An 18,769-nucleotide genomic window follows, 5' to 3' on the forward strand; every position below is an offset into this window, starting at 1 on the left:
ACTTCTTTCTTGCAGCTACACTTGGCCATGTTGGTAGTGCGTTACCACTGCCGACTCGCTTCCTGTTGCGCTTTTCGTATTTTCGCCCTCTTTCCAACAACGTCTGTTTTGGGTCTGGGGAGGTGGGGGGCGCTGGGACACTTGATCTAGTATTGCCAGTTTTCGTCGAACTAAACTCACTAGTTCGCTGGCTCTAGACGCCGCTACCACCTCTCAGTCAAACGAGGCACTCTAACACACTCCGATGTCTATAGGCAGGCAGGCGCCTTGATTCGCTGCCATTGCCTTTTCGACGCCTAACCTTTATCTTTCCTTCCGAATCGCTTTCTTCGATTTTTCCTCACGCCGGCGACGCTGGGTTAGCCCATGTAGATGCTGCTTCTACAGCGAATCCACAAAGCTTTAGTTCTTGCTTCCGATAGCCGTGTTGGCACTAGTGGTGATGGAAGCCAGCGCTACAGACCGTTTGGCTCGCTGACGACGTGAGCGCCTTCGATGAACGTGAGCGCCCGCTTCACATAATAGTGAGGCTAGCTTCTAATCTCTTCTTGTTAAGAGAAAGAAAAGTAAAGATGTGGGGATAAGCAGAGAACCCCCCTGAAGCAATTCGCCCAGCTAACGGTTGCTGCAAAAACGATGGAGCGAAATCAAAATGAAACAAAACAATCGAGAGAAAAAACAACGAACTGCTGAAAATGCTCCGCACTCTAATTGATTTGAAATGACCAGAGAGGTCTAGCAGGATTTTTATCTTGTGATGTGACATATGTAAATAACAAACAAATGTTTAAGCTAAATAAATCGATGTAATTGAAGGTTCTGTCTATATGCACATCTTTGATTGTAGCAACTGGCTTACTAAACCGTCAGAGTAATCCTGTCATGCGATTATTAATATTGTTGAGGGATAATAAAATGGCTCTGTGTAACAACTTGAGTTGTGTTGAGGTCGTTTGGCTGGCTGTACAGGTTGATTTGGACCTTACCTGAGTCGCGTGACTGTTCTGCCAGTTTTATTGGTCTATATTTACGGGGCTTGATGGTGCTTCACAATAATAGTAATAGTACCATTTGTCAAAACAACGGTGTAATCTTTCTTAAGCTGCTCATATCCGTTACAAGAAGTCAAACTCATTGTAGTGGCTATATTCACGGCATCAATATTCAGTTTGCCTTTATATTAACGTGACGTGTGCAAAGGACCACATCTTTAATGTAATTCCAAACGATGACGAATGTAAAAAGTTGCGGTTTATATTTAAGTTTTCAATGATCTCAGTAGTAGCACATGGAAATGTCTATAGTACGTTTTTCAAAGGTCTAGATCTAGCAGGTGGTGGACTGTCATCACATGGTACATCGATATGATGAACCCGAAATGTAGGGTGCCAATGGGATACCATTATGCTTGAAGTCGTTTGGTCACTTTAAAAGTTAGGTTTAGAAAATTAAATCTTGCATTTTTAACCAGATAGAGCACGCAGACAGACGGCCTAACCACCAAAGAATGACCACATTGGTAACCGCGTTAGCATTACTGCAATATGTGGTTCCTTTAATGAGGTGTCATTTGTTCAGATGTTACAAAACCTGTGAGATCCCTCTCAGAGATCATCCAAAATAGTCGTTGATCCCACCGGTCGGTTTCGTTCACTGTTTTTATCTTTGCCTGCCGAGCCATTTTTTACACGCATGATATCTTCTATGCAGGACGCTTTCATCCACTCTTCCTCAGAATTCATCATTCGCCTAAGAATGCTTTTGATGTGGTAATTTCACGTGTGCAACATTTCTTCGGATCGCCTCCGAAGCTCAGCAAGCTAACCATAGGTAATCGTCGTATCATCGCTTGTGGCATCCATGAGAGTTATCGCTTGACGAAGTTTAGGTTCAGCTTTCGCCGGGACAGCAAAAAATTTTGAATTAACTGAATATATGTTCTAGGTCAAGCTATACCAAGCAAGCTATTCAACCAATTTTGGATTTTTTAAATGCGTTTACCTTAAAAGATGCGTTTTATCTTGGCGTGGAACAATCAAAAAGTTCAATACTTGAGTCTTTTTTTGTACATATGGTCTCATTCGATCATAAAAATAGGAATTAACCAGGAACTTGTAGATGAGACGACCTTAGACTTTGATACCGATGGCTTTATAGTAAGTGCATAGATAGTTGAAGTTAGAGTTTTGATTGAGATACGAGTACTTCGGATTACTTGTCCTGTTTTAATATTCAACTAAAATACAAGTCATTTCTTTATCATGAGTTAATGGTAGAGCTTGTGCCCTTAACGTTCCTATTATGGATGAGCAAGTGCATTTATGTGTTAATATTAACAATTGTTTCTAAGCTTCATGAGCAGGTGATATATTTTTTACTTGGATTTATTTTGTGTCTGTCGGGGATTAACATGCACGACTGTGTCCAGATTCATCTGCCAATACAGGAACGGCGACGAACAGCACGATTTGCCGCCTTCTATTTTACCTTGTTTGGGCCAGTTATTTCGCCTGATAATACGGTCGAATTGTATACGGATGTGTTATCTTTCATCGGCCCTGAAAAAGAGCGCGGAAATTAAAAATACGCGAGAGGGAGAAAAAATGGAATAGGAAGAACGTACCATCTAGATGTCAACTTTACTTGTTGCCAACAAGAACTTGGCATCGTTGTTGTTGTTGTTGTTCAGTGCCGGACTTCCCACGCGTCCTAGCGTAAGGCTACTGGTGCTCCTCTTGTTTGTTCAATTGGTTCATTTGGGACGTCCCTAAAAAGGGCTAACGTAGATTTTTAGTAACCTCCATAGAGGGCATCAGCGAGCGAGGGTGACTGAAGGACCCTTCATGCTACGCGTGCTCTAGGACTTAAACAGTAGTGTACCCTACAAAAAGCACAGTTAGAACCCAGGTCGGTTTGGGTTGACTGCTTCGGTGGCGACAGAGGCAGACAATCGAAGAAACCGTCATCGTCTAGTGTACGTGAGGGGCATTCTAAGGATGGCTCTAAGCAGCCGCTAGTTGTCTACGAGGCCCTCACAGAGATGATTACTATTATTATGAGCGTCTACGGTTCCGAAGAACAAATCCTGCTTTAGTCTATGGTCAACAACGGTACAGATACGCGCCTGATGTACACATCCACATGTGGGGGTCTACATAGCTCTGCCTTCCCGCGGTCCCAAAACGACTCTTTTTCGTTGGCATCTTCACCAAAGGATAACGGTCACCTTTACTACGGTATCGGAGAGAGCAACAAAAAAAAAAAGTAGGAAAAAAGTTACAGATACGGATGCAGGCTAACTTCTACTGCGCACCGTAAGCCAAACATACACGGTAGCAAACAAGCTTAAGGCCGAAGAGAAGCGGCAGGATTCGGTTAGAATAACAGTAAGACGGAGAAGAGTAGGGCAGCTCCTTTAGAGGCTTCAGTCCGGGGGAGCGGGACTGTGATCGTTCCGTTTCACCACTGTACCCTTGGGAATGGTAAACGTTCTTGATACGCCCAACCACAAAGCAATCCTTCCGTTACCTCCTGCCCTTTCAAAGCCCACAGTGCGCCTTGCACGCCATTGAGGCTGCTTTCTTCCCTTTTTTTCTAATTTAGTCATTCTATGTTCGTTGTGGGTACCTGCTTGCTGATTACAACGGCAAGCCTCACTCATTGATGGGGGTAACGCGTCGTCATGTCATATCGCTCGAAGAATAATGGTAGCGAAAAAGGAAAAGGCCCACGTGGAAGGAAATAAGCTCATAAATAGGAAAAACAACGTGGACACTGCAATGTATGTTCCTTTGGCTTTGTTATAGTTACACTGCGCATTTTCGTGCTACAAGTTGTACCTTCGATAATTTTACATTTCGTGTCCACTCGTTCAGCTGGCTATGAATGGGTTGACGATTATGATACTCCGTCATAACAAAGCTGCCAAATAAACGATTAGCGCATAACAGCTGCTATATCTGGAACAGTTATCACCCGTATTAAAAAGCCTGCAGCGGTTGTGTGTTTCACGACATTGTAGTGTTTTATATACACACCGTCAAAGCCTTGGATCGAAAATCGTGTTTGGGTATGCTGGCTTCAAAAATCATATCAAAAATTGAACCACCGCTAAGTATAGTTGGAACTATAACTTCGACCATCTTGTTCCTTTGACAAGCATATCGTAGAATTGGTTCCGTAACACTAGACTTACTTGTTTTATCGCAGATGAAGTCGACCGTTGCCTCAAAGATACGCTTTACTTCCACCGGTGAAGAAGGAAATTTTTAATCAATAAATTATCAATAAATTTTTAATAATTTAACTTAATAAAAATAATAATTAAATTAATTTAATTTTAATTAACAGAAAAACCTTTAATAATCGACCCTTAACCGGGGAGCTGACAGTTTAGTTCATCTATCATTTTGAATAGACATATGTACTTCGGTCTTTCCTACGTATTTGTCGACCAGTTTCTACTGTAGCGTGCATATAAAGCTATCTAAAGTATTTCATTCATGCTTGCAAACGGCCAAGACAAGCAACAGAAACTCGTTGGTAGAGGGTGGCCTCTACCTTAATACAGCGTCTCCAACCGATTAAAAGTAACGCGGAATGTTTTTGCGAAGTATCGCCTCCATCTGTACCTAGTGGGTGGCGTGCAGGTATTTATCACTCATTGGATCCCTGATCGACCATCCTTCGGACGTTTTGCAGAAAAGATACAAAACGGAAGGTATCACGTCCAGTGAGGAGATCTAGTCCATCGATTTGCTTCGTCAATACAATATAGGTTTAACAAAGTAACAAAGAAAATAATTAACTAAAATCAATGTGCGAGAAAATTCGGCTATATCTGCGTTGTATTCATTTATATTGTAATCTAGGTCGAAGAACATATTTAATAATTTCAACATACATACAGACACTGTACATCTTGATATTTTGAAAAAGTCCGAACAAACAGTGATAACTTAAAAGCCGCTAAGAATTCAAATCTGGAATTAGTTTTATAATTTCCATTGAATATTTCTATAAAAGTACTCGCAAGTACTTCAGTGCTCGCGCAAAAAAATTCCGTATCGAATAAAGTATTGTACTAGTCACCGTATTACAATAGGCCTGCCGATGAGCAAATTCAAAAATATTTGGTAAACGTACGCATCATTAATACTCGCGTGATATGATTTTTGGAGCATATAAACATTTTAAGGTTTAACTTTAAGTACCGATTGTTTAGTTTTTTTTATATATGATGCTTGAACACAGCACAGGTTAAGCGGTAAAACTTGTTAGCCCCCATTTCATCTTTATAGTCCAAGGGTGATCAATCAACTAATGTTTCATATAGTGAGGGCTTAGCTAATCAAACAGCCTCGAAAACTTCAATGAACGATTTACCACACTATAGTTGTTAGGTCAGACTTCCCGCTTTGAAAATTTAGATAGAGATTCTTAATTGACTAAAGGAATCCAGCGAAAAGTTATACAGCCTGTATTTTTTTTTCAAATTTAACATAATATTCACCCGGCAAGTGTCTCGGGTTTTATTCTAAAAACCGACGAATTATATTTATTATATATTATTAAAATATAATTAATTATGCATTAAATATTCGTGTTTACGTTTGTATACACGGTACGATAAGTATTTCTGTTGTTAACACAGTAAATAGTTTTCTCGAGCAGCGCTCACAAGTTCCTCATAATTTTAAAAGTCGTGCGCGGCAAAGTCGCAGTTAACGGAATGAAAATACGAAATGCCTTTTTTTTCCTTCTGAACGACAACTTTTAAAGGAATGCAACGTGCGTTTTTCAAATAAGTAACGTTTACCTGGAGTCCCTCACACAGAAGGCTTGTGATGTGTATTTTCGGTAACATTTCTTGATGATAAATACAGATTTTTATTGTACGTTGGATCTGCTTGATCTGAGGATAAAAGCACGAAATTCTGGCATTAAGCTAGCAACGCAGTGGAGCCAACCATCAGCTTATATAATTTACGCCAAAGTGCCTTTGCGTAGTCGTTACTTTCGTTGCATTGCCCGTTAACACGTTTCAACACAATCGTTTTTATAGATTCCTATCCAGAAATGTTCTCCCATTTCACTTCCAGGACAGCGTCTTAGACTGCATCTTTGATGGATGGCTTTACCTCAGCTTGAGTAATGTTCATAGCAAGTTATTTTTAAAAAACCAAAATTAATATTTTGATACAATTTCAAAATGTATTTAACTTCTTACTGTACATCGTCACACGGATGCAAAACACTGCAGTCTTACTGTGCTAGAATCGATCTTTAATAACATCGAAAGTGCTATCTCGGGTGGTTTGGTATTAAATTTTTTCATTCCTCTTTCTTCTACCCTTCTGAACTTATAAAACGCACATGTCAGCAGAAGCTATTGTTATAATTGACATTCGTATCAGAAGCTAGGTACTGTGCTGTTTTGTTACGAAGTTGCATCTGTTTTGCCGGTCCACAGGCATATTGTAGTTCTCTACACCCGTCACCGCCAAATGTTTCCTATACAAATTTCAAGCGCGAATATTTTCCGAGCTTCGAGAGCTTTGGTTGCTTGCCAAAGGGGATGATTTTTAAGAAAACATTTCTAAAATAGGAGTCAATGGGATTGGCTTAAAGTGTGCAGTCTATTATAACGCTCTCGGAATGGAAAACGAAAGCGAGTTTAGTGCAGGCCTTTATTTCTACGTTGGCCTAGTTCAAGGCGCTTAATCTACATTATAAATGGAAAATGCTGTCCCTCAGAATCTTCCCTGAAGACCGTTTGCACGATTCACCCACTTCACATATGATTACATGGTTTAGCGTCAATTTCACCAGCTATTTCCCGAATACAGTGTTTCAGGTCATATGTTGCTTTCGGCGTTGTTTTATATATATGTTATAAGGGTGATTGATTATCGTACGCGCGATGTGGTAAGTTTCCTCATTTGGTTGAAACGTAAGATTGTTTACATCGGATATTTTCATCCTGATCTAATTTTTGCCTAGTACTCTTATAGTGCTACTCCTCACTTGGTTTATTGAAAACGACGACGTGCTGGGGCCGATGGATCCGCATATATCCTGGCCCGTACTGCAGCGATATGGTAACTTATTCGTCGGGATCGAGGTCCTCCTGGTTTCATTTTGTCTGCAAAAGAGCTAGTCTTTTTGAATATCTTGATCGGTTAAATCAGGGTTTCGTTTGTCAACGAAAAGCATCTTCCATATCTTGTGCGACTGATACGGAATATCGCCAATGGGTAGACATCAGCAGAAAATGGCAAAAACGGACGTAACGCTCAGGCATATATTTTTTAATGCAATTTTATAACGTCGATGGTTTACCTTTTGTAGGCGTTTTCTAGAATGTTTTATTTATAGGGTTACATTTTCATTACAAGATTGGATTTTCATTGGAAAAATGAGTTATTTATTCTTTCTCCAAGCATTTTTCAACACCTTGTAGAACCAGACCTTATCTTCATGCAACTCTCATAAAAATGTTAGCTATCTATAATCTTTATACAACCAACCTTTGTTATAGATATTAAAACACTGTATGATTATCGAAATCTATTATTCTAATATACTGTGTAGTTTAGCTCCGTTTTTTGGCGACGAATCTTAGCGGTTTTTCCGCGGGCTCTTTAAGACTACGGCATAGAAGTATAATGGAAAGACTGCTCGTACATACATGTCTTTACTACATACAATGAGTCTTTAGCTTTGTATCGTGATCTTTAGAAAAAAAATCTACTGTTTCAGTTTATTAGGTCACACATTCTGCCCGATCCAACTTGAGTCTTAGCGAGGATAGAACGAAACCAACAAGTCAATAATACTTGACTCGGCTCTATAAACGGACTTTTTTCACAGTATAGACACGGCTGTGTGCGTTGAATCACCGCGCTTGTCTTTTGTCTGTCACCCGAATGTGTGTATACATATGTGTCCGCGAACCATTTCAGCTACCATTGCGTGAAGGCTAAAAAGAAAGCATGTATGTGACAACGTGCAGCCCTGACTGCAGCATGTGTAGAACTCTGGTTATTGTTTGAAGTATTGAAGTACCTTCGTATCTATCAGTGGATAACGTTTGCTCCTTCGCTCTCGTTGTATCCTGCTTTTCAAGAGCACTTTGGCCTGGTTCCCTTTTTCCTTCGTCGGCTTGGTTCCTTTGCTCACTTTCCTTTTCCACGTTTTTCCCAGCGTTGGTTCTCCGAGCCTTATCCCTAGCCCAGCCGACCTTTCCGAACTAGTAGAAAGTAGAACGAAGATGGGTTAGGCAACCAGGTCTCTAAGGGTCCCTAGCAGTCGGGATTTCAGGAGCCTTATGGGGTTCAGGAGAACAAAACATTGGGATTGAGAGATTCTTGTCGAAATACAGCAACGCTGTGTGCTAGTCTTGGGTAGCGATGATGGCGGAATCTAGGAGGCGGCGGGGCCCGGTAGGGGGTCAGGTGACGGTGAAAGACAAAGCATGGATTATGTTTTTAAGAAAGTGAGCGTTGGGGCGACTAGAAGTCCAAAAGGACAAGGGCCCCGAAGCTCCTATGAGCTCTGTGGAGCATTGTGATCCGACGATGACGTTGGGGCACATTGCGTTCGCTTTATTATGAACACAGCCGGCTGGGGAAAGAGATAGAGTGAAAAATTCAAAGGAAAATGGCTACGCCAAGCTGGGCCTTGAGGGGCTGAAGACGCGCGTATTGCGCCGTCGGCCAATAACGATAGGCTGCTGAAAGCTGGGAAGAGGAAACCGAAAAATCTGCCGCCTACCACGGCGTCCCCTTCGAGCGCGAGAAGGCTCAGCAACCTGCCGGAGGATGAAGAGGATACGGAGTGAGTAGGAAGTGACGGAAAAAGAACGGGGGTTGGGTTTTGTGCATGACAGACTGGGAATGAACGAGAAGGAACTGAACGGCGACGACATCGAAGCTCGGGGGCAACGAGATTAACTCGATCCCTTTAGCACTTATCTTCTTATTCTCTGTTCCATCCTGCCTGCCGTGCCTATGTCAGCCGTGTGACCCTTTCGCACTGGAGGCGCATCAGCCAACCAATGAATCTACCAACCTGTCGTCGTCAATACTATCCTCTCGTCTGCCTAAAATAAGTCCACAAGCGACGATCTCACTCTATAGTTAGCAACAATACGCAGTGCCGAGCACGTTGTGGGTAGCTTTGGGTGCGCGCGACGCCGACAGCTCCCAGTAGCCAGGTGAGGTGTCGCCAAGTTCCGTGTGGGGGTGCAGCGCTTCACTTCACAAAACGCAGACGGGGGGCAACATGAAGCGCCTATAGGCAAGCAATCGTTGCGGCAGGTGCATTGTAGAAAGTAGATTGTTCCAATAGAAGTAGTTGAGCGAAAGGGTAGGTTCTTTTGCCATATAACAATAACGTATTGCTTATAAATCATTTTATGGTTTTTGCTATTAAACGGGAACTGGCTATTTCGACGTCTTCATGGACGGGAATAACTACAATAGTATGAAGCAGACCTACTGTGTTTTAGTAAGGTAACTCATTTGTAAAAAATGGCAAATCTATTGGTTATATTTATCGTGAGTTGTCTGGCACTTCATATTGTAAGATGAAGCCATGGCTAAGGTTGATTCAGCGTATATTATGATCATTATCGACGTGAAAAGTCTCAAATACGCTTTAAATTATAACAAAAAAATGCTAACTTGTTCGAAGCTAATTTGTGAGTCGAATCACTTGAAGAACTTTTAAACTACGCGTCATCAGTGGACGGAATTCCGTGAGAACTCACATCGAGCCTTTAGATACCTCTTCTAGTATTACCATAGCCTAGTGAGTTTAAAGCTAAAGATATCGTTTACCATTGAAAATAAGCACTCAGTGATTAAGTTTCTGCTTCTATAAGGTAAGAGCGTTCGCGGAAAATATCGAAGATGAGTAAAGACATTGGGTAAGCAAAACGTTGCTGACACAATTATTCAACACCAATGCAATAATTTTAAGGACCAAAATTGGAAGGTTGAAAGCAGCAGAAGGTAACCACATATCGGTACATCAAATAGATAAACAAACTGCTGCCATCATGAAAGCTTTTCAGCAAAACAAGATAAAGACAGTCGGCTTAATACAGGATTCCTCGAAGTGCGTATTATGAAGTTATAATACAAACATTTAAAATGAAAAACAAGGATCCATAAAGAAACGAAATGATTTTTCATATGATGAAGACACACGTAGTACAGCCTAGAGGCAATTTGCGCAGTTATTACAAGCAAAGAGCCCACCTGAATCCCACCGTCGTCATCGAGGGGAGCATGCGGCTGTTTGTGCCCCCGCCAAAAAGAGTTCAGGAGAGCGATTTGCGTCGAACAAAAGAAAAGGCAGCATCGGTGGTGACGCCGAACAGATTCAGGCGTAAACTGATGCATACACCTGCAATGAATGTCAGGGACATTTGTCATTACTAGATATTGCCAGAAAAAAACGGTCAGTATTGTACGGTATCTCGAATCTCTGAAAGGTCTTCTAAGTGCATGGCACGGTATTCGACAGCACACAGTATAGTAACACACTCTCGACAATACCATATGGTCTGATCGGTACGCTTCGATCACGGCCTAGATCGAGGAGAACGGAATCAAGCGATCACTGCAACCTCAGACTCCCCTAATGTGAGCTCGTCTGATTTCAGTTGCTTCTATGCCTTAACGAAGGCGATAGAAAGGCGTAGCATATTCTACACTCGATTCTCTTGGACAAGTTATCGAATGACAAATTAGGTTTGGTAATGCAAATGACAAATACACAGCCGTTGAAAAGCTCTTAGAAGGCCTTTTCCAACGAGCCAGCAAAAAAGCGGTCCGAGCCTAACATATGCTAAAATATTGTTGTGCTCTTTTAGGTAGTTTCGAGGTCTTTCAACCCATTAAATAGCCCTGGACAACCTAATATTGTAATAATGTAGTTTCTGAGTCATTGTTCCCTACTACGCTTAATAATAAAGAAATTAATTTTCTTTGCCGCAGGAATCTATGCAGGCCTGATGTCATAGTAGACTATATGTCACAATCCTATGATAGAAAGTATCATAATGAAATGGGTTACTGCACACTAACGATGAAGAACATCACATAAGTACGAAAGCACTGACTATATTTACTGGTACTTTTTGTGGCATATTGTAACGGCACCTGATAGTGCAAGAGGTCCGAGTTCACACTTTTACAGCGGGTCACGTTTAATAGGGGTGAGAGCTCTATGATCATCGTTTAGAGATTTCGCCGGAAGCATTCACTCAAGAGTGGCTTCTCTGGCCGGATCTAGAAAAAAAGTCGACTTGTTAGGTGACATCGAGGACATACGACAAAGAGAAATTTCGACCAATTTGATTCTATCGTTTATGCCAACATGTGGTGTGGAACACCTGTTCAGATTTTTGATAGGGTTAATCTGGGTTCAGATAAGTAAATAGAAGCAAACTCTGAAATTGCATGAGGTAAGGTGTAATAGAAATCATTCGATGTTTTAAAAGGCGTCTCTAAATGTTCGAAACCGCAGGAATTTTCAACGAGTATGGCAAGCATATACACTTCAATGACGCCTCTATCGTAATTATGTGGTCGTATTGTAACTAAAGATTGCTGAGTTTTGTTGTCAAAGCACAATACATATCATCTATAGTGAGTTATTCTCAATGAATCTACAGTATAAATTGTATTTATGTACGTAAAGTGGTAGTATAGCTATCCCTACAAAATAATGCTTTTTTTTTTAGCAATGTTCATTGAATAAACAATATGTAACTAAAAAAAAAGCCAATAACTTAAAACTCGATGGACTACAGGCGTCGCTTGTTGTTGTTGTTAGAACTATTCCACTTAAAACTGTAGAACTCATTCCATTATAGTGCGACAATAATATTTTTCAATGACACCAGTGACGGAAACGATTGCGCCACATCATTGTGACGATGGAGGGAAAACAAGAGGGTATCGGGGGCCAGCAAAGGGGATCGACAATCCGAAGCTATGTGAACATTAGCGACGAGGGTTCCCTACAGTGAAATGAGTTTCGGCGTCGCCAAGGACAGTTGCGGCGAGTGTACATCATAATACACATGTATGGTTGAGCTTGTGTTATTTTTGCTTGAGATGTTGCGCTCGGTAGGATAGAGTCGATCATGACGATGGGGACGTTGGACGATTGAAGCGTAAACTATGGGTTTTGGCGGTAGGCAAAACTGCGGTGCTGCCATTACGGTTCGTTTAGTTGAGTACAATGCGTCCATGATTTCGTATGTTTGCTGCAATTTACTTGATTCCAGTTCCTTTTAATTTCACCAATCCGCAAGCTGATTGACGAACTCCGGTATAATTTCGAATATATCCTTTGTACGTGATGCAAGTTTTTCCGCACCCTTTGTGACGAATGTGTTATGCTGCTGCAGGAGTTCGACGTCTCTAGCATGTTTGCTTCTAGGTCAGTGTACGTGTGTGTGTTTATATATAGGTGTATGCGAGATTGTTTCAGTCTGTTTGTAGTCGCCTGCGTATGTAGCTATGTGAGTAGTTCTTTCAAGGCATGTCCTTTAGTAGCAGACCAGTGAAAGGTGGGTAGAACGGAACTTAGCCTAACTGTCATCCTGGTACAAGACAGGAGAGAGGGCAAACTGTTGCTTGCTTGGTGGCTTTGCGGTGGACAGACTACCAACTGCAGTTAGCAACCCCTAGGAACAACCAGCTTTTCCCCAAACCCCCGGAGGTGCTGGGCTCACTCTTCAGAGCTGTGAAGGTTGGGGCTTTACGAGTGAAGGTTTGGCCAACGGCCGCTGACAGCCAGCCACCGATGCCGCTGCGGACAACATAAGACTGCTGCTATTGCTTGAAGACTGAGGACTGAGCCCCTAAAGACCTGAAGAATCGTAGCACCGAATCCGTACAGCCACGATCACCAGTTTTGCCCATAGAATGATTTGTATATAAGGGTGGGGCGGTAGTGCAACGGGGCATATACTGCTAGCTTCCAGAGTAAGAAAGGGAAAGGGGCGCAAGCCTAAAAAAGGACGAATAGAACAAAGAAAGAGTCTTAGATGTATTTGTGGAGGGCTGCCCAGCTAGCTACACGCCCAACTATATACTATCACGGCTGCTTCGAGCGCCTTCACCATTTCTGCTGCCGTTACCGCAGCGGTGGCAGTGGCAGCAGGCAGCGGTGTGCCATTGGCTGCAGTCTAACGGTCGGCAACTACAGTTAGATGCTGCCTCTGTGGCAGTATGCAACATGGTGTGCAACGGCTATGTGGGCTGGCTGTTGGCGGCATCGTCGACGGACGCAGCCAGCCAAGTGAACCAAGTGGTAGGGGTAACTACGCAGTATTCGTCGGATCAGTCGGCCATACGGAGACGTAGAGTTTTATTGGCATTCTACAACGCTGTTAGAACCAAAGCAGCGAAAAAGTTCCAGTAGACGACGAAAAGCAAGGTAGAGAAAGTAGAAGTACCAGGAAAGAACCAGGTTTACGAAGCTGGTGGGGGCTGCAGCAGATGGCAGCACAGGGGAAGCTGAGCGGTTACGGCTATAGGTACTAGCAAAAGAAATGAACTTCGCGGTGGCCGCAACTACAGTAGTACTAGCGGCGAAAATGGAAGGACTTTTCTTGCTGTTCAGGACGAAAAGCAGGGGATGCCAAGGTAGAAATAATCCAAGTGGTATGAATTATCCAGATCGGCCCGGACTTGGTGTAAGTGAAAAGACACCGCCAAGATCGGACGGAGATGAAAAGGTAAAATACACCGATAAAGAACGCGAAGGGAAAGAGAGGCGCAGGGGAGTTGGGGGAGGTGAAGGTTAGAGGAGTTCGATAGAGCCAAAGACGAAAAGAGAACAGGAGCAGTATCTACACTGAATACGCCTTAAATAGGGACCCCATGGTTACACTAGCAAAGACCAGCCTAGCAATGCTAGGTAGAAACACTAGCAGTCAAACCCCGATAACGAATCACAAAGGGCTCTTAATTCGGACGAGAGCCGCTAGCTAGAGCTATCTGCTAATCATTTGGCAAGGCGGCCGCTTAAAATTTAGACGAAACGGAAATTTTCCTAAAAATTACTAGCACTGAATGCGGTTCGAACATATTTCGATAATATCTTGTGTTAAAATGGCACCAATTTTCTGATTAAACAATCATAGCTTGTCATGGAAGAAGTAGCGAATTGCCTCTTTTAATAATTCGATCATTGCAATGTTGAAGTGGGAAGATATGTGTGAGTCTGAATCTCAGTCAACCAGATTCAACCGGCTAGTGATCATTGGCCTTCCGACGCCAACACCTTGTTGAAACAGAAAGTGAAACATTACTTATATCATGTTAACGCACATCCTATGAAAATTAAAAGCTTGTAAACATTGAGCAGTGACTGAAGTACACGTTATGTAAGAAACAGCATCCTACATGTCACTATCCGGACTCTTCGGACATCTCACACCTATGTCAAATTTCCACTATATGGGTATTTTTGGCATACAGTTTCTGCTCCAATTTCTGATTGTATCAGCATGCAACACAGTATTTGGAATCTGCGCACGCTTACGCAACAGTGTATTTAATGTTTCTTCGTAACAAGACGTTACGATTTAGTTGTTCGATTGGTCTGATTTTTTCGTATACTTAACGTCAATTGAATCCGTAGAGGGAAGTTAGTATTGTATACGATTGTGACTATTACTTTCCCCAGTCAGTTGTTCATTTATATGCGCATCTTTTGTTCGAGACGTAACGCTATATTCAATGTTAAAGATGTCGAAAAACCCTATACCAGATGATTGTAGTTTCCATAAAGGTAATTTGTAAATACCGGCTCGTCGGTGTATCATTCTATTGGAAAATTTGCATCTTGCTCATTCTGAAATTCTACATAAGCGCTCCAGAAAAAATGTTGGTGCCGAAGTGCTTTCGTATAGGTTTCTGGCGACCTTCCTAATACGCAGTTGTTTAATGAAGCAAGCATCTCCATTGCATCCATATATAACTGCATAGAAGCCGATTGCAACGCATTGGGCTAGATAAAAGTGACTAATTTTTCCTTCAGGGAATACGCAATTGGATATAAAGGTAACTGTGCATTTCGAATTGGGTCGGAAAAGTGGCCATCTTCAAGTGAAGATGCAGTGACGCCATTTAGACGTACATAGCAGTACGTAATGGTAATTTTTTTCGCAGTTTATAAATATGCCTAAATCAGGGTAAAGCTGCAGACGTCGCGACGGTTCAATCGCAACTACATATGGGCTTCTTGTTGACTCGGTATGAATCTGTATGAAAAACACCGAAAAGCAAAAAATCATCCCTTCGCAAACCAAGCTTACAATACTATACAGACAGTTTTCTCAACTGTTGCCAGCAAAAAATTCTCCTGGAGGACCCGTCACCATGCACGAAAGACGGGCGAATCTGTACCGTCCACCAGAAGAGGGTCAAGTGAGAGAACGGCGTTGAACATGAGAGAAAACGACTTCGACAATAACGCCGAGCAAACTCGGGCGTAAGTTGATGGTCATACTCGTAGTAGATATCAGGGAGCTTTGTACCGGGGTGTCTCGGACTAACGAGACATCGCGCAAAAAGGAAACGGTCGATCTTGCCAGATGCCTCGAATTCTTGAAGGGCTTCATTTCCAATCGATAGCTATTAGTGTAGATGGTGGATTATGATGCATAAATTCATCGCTACACCTCAATCACAGTTTGGATTGAAGGAAACAGAACTTCACGATCGATGACTTCAGTTAGTCTATTTGTTAGACGTAAGTTTTCAGTTACTTTTGTATCCTAAATGTGGCTATAAGTAGAATGTGATAGCGTCCCATGTTAAATAAGTTATTGCTAACGAGATTAGGTATTGTAATACAAATAACAAATATACAGATGCCACTGAGAAGATTCCAGAATGCTAGTTTCAATGCGCAGACAACAAAAAGGTTAGGCCTAGTTTACACTAAACAATCGTGGTTCTACCTTACATGGTGAAAATTGTTTGGGGCGTTGATCCGGACAATCTACTAGTCCAGCGTTCTATTCACGGAAAAGTGGAAAGAATGCACCATATCATTTCTGATGACCCACATTGACTTGCAATAATTTATCATTCATATCAGGTCCTTGTCGAAAAACATCTTCTGCGAACAACATGTCTACGTGCAAACTATTTTGTATCGATCTAGCTTTATGTAAAATCTACCTATTTGATTAGCTGGGTTTATTTCAAATGTGGGTTAAGCCCTAACAAGCGTCATAACTGATTCTGACCATGGATATTCCAAGTATAGGCGTGTGCGAAAAAGTTGAACCTTACCATTGCGTAACAAGTGATTCATGGCATAAAAGTTGACCACAGTCTACGGCTGAACTGATGACTGAATCGCGGCAAGAACTGAATTCAAATGGTGCTAGAATGACTCAACATAGATCTATTCACCAGAAGAACCCAGTCACGGCCAACGATGCGAACCCGTCGAAGTTTTGGTAATAGGATGCATACGAAATTACGTGCGGCGTATACAGAGAAGAGGACGGCTTGGTGTCTATCATTTATTACAATATACAATATACCAGCGTTTCGCGGACATAGTGCTATAGTAGCGCCGTTCGGACAAAGCACATAAAAGCCATCTCTTTATTACGATATATTCTGTGGCGCCTCTTCAGCGCATTCGTTATTTTCGTTCATATTACTGCGCCTGCTACTGTGTTTGTTATTGATCATCAATGTATTTCTTTAAAGTTTGGTGACTTGGTCGACCGTTGCTGACGCTTGCTTCAAGCTTCTCCATTTGTCGGCCTTGAACTAATCCGGCCCACCGGCATTGCTCTGCAAGCGGCAGAGTTACTCATAGTGGCTTGCTAAGCAGGACGGCAGGAAGAAGAAAGACTACAACTTCACCAGCACTCTTTGAATGCACTGATGTGCGTGTTCGAGACGACCGAACACCAGCCGAGCCGGTCTACCGTTAGCTCGACAAGCGATTAACTAACCGCCCGTTGAATTCTACCAGCCGCAGCTGGCACTTGGTTTTGGTTGGTATTGCTTTGCGACTTCGTGCTTCTTTTCGGAGGGCGCCACCTAACCGGATGAGTCGTTTGGTTTAGATGGTAGCAACAGGAGGAGCGGATGCACGGGCGAGGTGAAGCGATTTGCAGCCACTGGGGCAAAGACTTCTAAGCCGTCAGGATGAGAAAAAAGGAGAGCGAAGCAGACAGGCGTATCATTCTCCTTCAAGCCTCGCCCGTCCGCATCCTGAGCTGCCGCAGCGCCTCATTCATTGTGTTATGAGCTGACGCCCCTACTGCTGCCGCAGCCACCGCGGCCCGCAGACAGAGTTAGCTGAGCTCAAACTTGTGTATGGGAATGAACTAAGTGCAAAGCGAAGTTTATTCTCGACACATTTGGGTGACCATGCATTCAACAGAAAGCAGAAGAAGGCGCTGTGTACGTGATATCCTTGTGATGGGACCTTATTTCAGCATCTGGCCACAGTGTTCTCCTCCTCGCTTTCATCCCCCACATGGGGCCGGAGCGACAAACCAACCCATCAACCCGCAATTCTCCTTTGCCTCGCTGGAAGAGGACTAACCAAGTCTCAAGACATCTCACGATCTGCACCTTAGTTGCCCGCGCTACGAAGCGCTCCTGTCTGTCTGTCTGTCTGTCTGTCTGTCTGTCTGTCTGTCTGTCGGAGTAGCCGCGCGAAAAGCGCCAAAGGCGGAGTTAACCGGGAAGGTTAGGGAGAGAAAAACTGAAAGGGAGACAGAGGAAGAAGTCGTCTAAGTGGCTAAGCTAAGCGTCAGGGTTCATGCCGTTGGCTACAGTACTTTAGAACTAAAGCATTCGTTCGGCCAAGCGCGAAGCAGGGGAGGCGCGATGAGAAGTTACTCACATTGAACGCGCATAGACTGGAAATAAAGGATTGGATCAGCCGGGACGGGAAGTGTAGTATAAATGATGTGAATTTCAGCCCTGCTTGCGCAGTTGCTTACGAATGACTCAACGGTGTCGTTAGACCTACCTTTTGAAATGAAATAAAGAGGAAGATAAAGGGAAACTGAGCAGAACAGACAAAAAAAACTAAGGGAGTGGGAAAGTGAACTAACTTCCAATTCGTTGACGTTACGGATTCATAGACAAATCTTCCCTTTATCGTAACCTTTCGACAGCCTTGTAAATGAAGAGTGGTCTCTAAATACGATCGCTCATTTAGTCAACTTGCGCGCGTCCGTTCGACTTGAGTTTGCGCTGGTATGCCTGAACGGCTGTTAATGTGGGTGTAATACATGTGCGGTACAACATGCTCGCTTTCCACTTCTCGATAACGGGGAGCCCCGTGGGGAAGAGACGAGCTAATGAGCCCGTAAAGAGGGTACTAGTCGGTAGCAGCAGCGGCACCAGCAATAGCTGGTAACAGTTCAAAAAAAACGCTGATGGCAAACGCGACGAGCGCCACCAAACGGAGAAAAAGACAATGAAGACGAAGATGAGAAGTGGCCTCGAGGGAGCCAACTTGATGGCCACTGCCTAGATAGACGAACTGCCATAAGGCATGGGAAAGGATTAGAAATAAGAAAGATAAGTGCGATGCATGCGTATGAACAGGTAAGTGGTTACAATGCGATCTTTGCTGCGTGGGACCTGTAATGAAGCTTTTCACTCCGAAGCTGTGAACAACGCAGTACTTCTTCCTCTAATGTGGTCATTTAGTAGAATTATCTGAAATTAGGACAAGAATAAGCTCTTAA

General features: G+C 42.8%; 1 long non-coding RNA gene across 1 annotated transcript in view; it reads right to left on the reverse strand.

Annotated features, from left to right (window-relative positions):
• Positions 1–5,688: 5,688 nt before the first annotated feature.
• LOC147757276 (uncharacterized) overlaps positions 5,689–18,769 on the reverse strand; it is a 52,266-nt gene continuing 39,185 nt past the window's right edge. Inside the window, exons 2-3 of the long non-coding RNA XR_015322333.1 lie at positions 10,266–10,413; positions 5,689–7,144 (exon numbers count right to left, since the gene is read on the reverse strand). This is a non-coding gene — a long non-coding RNA (uncharacterized LOC147757276). The remainder of the gene's footprint in view (positions 7,145–10,265; positions 10,414–18,769) is intronic.

This window comes from Varroa destructor, unplaced genomic scaffold (genome assembly GCF_002443255.2).
Source record: "Varroa destructor unplaced genomic scaffold, Vdes_3.0 BEIS01000002.1, whole genome shotgun sequence".
Classification (NCBI taxonomy): Eukaryota; Metazoa; Arthropoda; class Arachnida; order Mesostigmata; family Varroidae; genus Varroa; species Varroa destructor.